The 2,794-nt window shown below is 40.3% G+C and overlaps 1 non-coding gene across 1 annotated transcript; it reads left to right on the top strand.

Annotated features, from left to right (window-relative positions):
* Positions 1 to 406: 406 nt before the first annotated feature.
* On the top strand, positions 407 to 589 carry LOC129334128 (U2 spliceosomal RNA). The gene has a single exon (XR_008597475.1). It is a non-coding gene; the product is annotated as a U2 spliceosomal RNA (small nuclear RNA).
* Positions 590 to 2,794: the final 2,205 nt, after the last annotated feature.

Genomic DNA, 2,794 nt, shown 5'->3' with positions numbered 1-2,794 from the left:
GGCTAGGTCCCTGTCGATGTCTGTGGTTAGTTGCTTCCCCCATACATCACAGCTGCTCCATTGCACCCCTGTGATGTCTTATGGGTATGGCAGCACTGTTATTGGTGATGTTTCCAGGTCTACAGTCTTCGTGGGTTCCCTTTGAGAATGGACAAGGGGTGCTGCTGTAGCACTGACAGCTGGCCACCTCCACCTCAGTGGCCCTCAAGATTGTGCTGAACATGTATTCCACTTATGGATCCAGGAGAATTTGAGGAGTTCAACTGTTTAATGCAACTATTGGTAGTTCATACAAATTCTTTTAATTGTGGACCAGAGTTGTTCATGTCAAAAATTATTATTTTGCTGATGAAAGTTTTTTAACCAGAAGAATTGAAGCCTGTGTTCAGAATATGGGGATTTATTCATCGCTTCTTGGCCTTTTGGCTAAGATGGAGTGTAGTATCTGTTCTTATCAGTTTAATATGGGGATTTATTAATCCCCCTTTTTCCCCTCTGCAGCTCTGAACGACCTGATGGTTCCTTTGTTCTGTTGATGACCAGAAGGTTCCTCGGTGAATTTAATTGTTGATGACTAAGGGCAGGTTTTACAGTCATGTTGGAAAGTGGCTTCAGAAAGGAAGAGATTTAACATTTTGGAAATATTAGGTAAAAAGGAAGCATTTTGCAGTCAGGTTGGGATTTTCTGTCCTCCTAGATAGTAAAGTGAAACCCTTGGCTCTTGTGCCACCAGAAAACTTGCTCTGCTGTGCTGTCCCCATCCGTGGAAGCAAGGAGGTGGGGTGATTTTAGCCAGTTCTCCCTCCTTTCTGCAGTCCTCTAAGCTTCATGTTATTTTTTATCCACTAAGCTCCCTTGATCTTCAGTATTGTCATTTGAGAAGTCTTACTAGGCATCCAGCGGAAAGTAAGAAAAGATCCACTGCAGTAAAAACAAGCTCATGGTTTGTAGGATCCATGTATATGTATTAATAGCCACAAAAACCTTATGGCACACATATATTTGGAGTCCCTCTTCCCTTGGCTACCCTCTATGGAGATTCTTTCACAAGGAATTTTACACATGCTTCAGAGAAATGCTGGTAAAAACTATATCATACTATAAATTCCAGAACACATGCAATAATCACACAGCTTTCATTATGTTCTTTGAGTTCACTATCGCGGGGGTGGGGTGGAATCATACCAGCAGTTGATGGAAAATAAAGTGATAAAATTACTTATCTCAACTCAGCACAAGCCTCTGGCTGGCAGATGTAAGCTTGACAAGCCATAACAGGAATGAATTTTACATCTGACACAATTGTATCAATTGGAGTGCACAAGCTAGAGTAAAGCTTAACAAAATCTGTCCCCAAGGTTGAGAACAGCAACAATAAATCTATGAGCAGTAGTCTTAAAATATATGTTTTATGTCCCCAAAAATCCATCTTCAAAACAATAGAAGCTTTTTTAAAATGACATTTCTTAAATTAGTACCATGAAAATGACACAAATCTGAACACCTTAATCAACAAGTGAGACTCTATATTAACAACATTTGGGGGAACTAATTAATGATGTTAATAAAGTAACTTCTCACTCCCTAGGCTTGGAGTGCCAGCTTCAGTGGCTTGTAATTCTGACCTGAAATGAAAGATGAGTACAATAGATTGGAGCTGGAACGTCGGAAAACTAGCTAATGGAGAGCTGTGTGAAAAAGCTATGCTATCATAGCCCCAGTTGTCCAATGTAGAGTTCCTCACTCAACCTCTGGTTGTTCCCTTTGAATGGCCTCCCATAAGTGGCAAGTGAGATGGTCTCATTATGTAGAGTTTTCCCTTCCTCTGTGATCTCCATTGGTGGGCTGCAAGAGAACATTGAGATGCCCTCCTTGTCCTTGTAAACCTGATTTTAAATACTCGACGCCCCCTCCCTTCTCCCATGAGACTGTGTAGTTTCATAGTTTTGGTACCTCAGTTGCTGCAATTTCACTGCTGCATTGCCACCCACTCCTGTCTGTTGCTAGGCATGTCTGTCCCCTGTCTGTGGCTAAACTGCTGTATTGGTTCTGCTTTGTAGTGTCTGCTTCAATTCCATCTGGTTGTCACGTCACTTCTGCCTTGATCTCTGCCTATTTGGTTAAGGTAGTCTCTCAGAGCTAATCTTGGGCCTCTGTCCATCAAAGAGGATGCTACAATAACAACCACTGAAAACTTATCCAATGTTCTATCATTGTTCAGGTCTGTACCACTGAATCCACAAATGAAATTGCAATCATCTGTATACTCTTAAAGCAGCAAAAAAAATATCAAGCCTATACCTGATATTATTCGGAGTAGTTGATTTATTTGTTCTAATAGTACTTATTTTATTGCTAAATAACAAAGTTTCACTAACTATCAAAGGCTGATCGACAAGTTTTTTTTTAAGTGTTTAGTCTTGGTTTCCAGCAGGACAAACCTTCATAAACATCTGCCTAGATGAGAAGAATTGTTTGTTTGAAACTACTAACTGAAAAACAGCTGTGTATGTATGATGAACTCATTTTAAAGGGGAGACCATATAATTCAATATTTTTTAACTTTGATTACAGCCTGAAGCTGAAATCCCTGGATCTCTAGAGGCATATTCAATAAAAATGGATGTGAGCAATGGGCAGGAGGCAGGGAGAACTAGAGAAGCAATCCCAAGTGGGTCTACTTAACTAACTGATAAATGCAGGTGTAAGAATGATGCATCTTGCCCTGGCACATGTGTCAGATATCATAATTCTCTGATAAGGTGGTTACCTTGTCAATTAGCATGAGTGATTT

This window comes from Eublepharis macularius, chromosome 7, assembly GCF_028583425.1.
Source record: "Eublepharis macularius isolate TG4126 chromosome 7, MPM_Emac_v1.0, whole genome shotgun sequence".
Classification (NCBI taxonomy): domain Eukaryota; kingdom Metazoa; phylum Chordata; class Lepidosauria; order Squamata; family Eublepharidae; genus Eublepharis; species Eublepharis macularius.
Note: the sequence above shows the minus strand (reverse complement) of the source record. Positions and strands in the feature narration are given on the sequence as shown.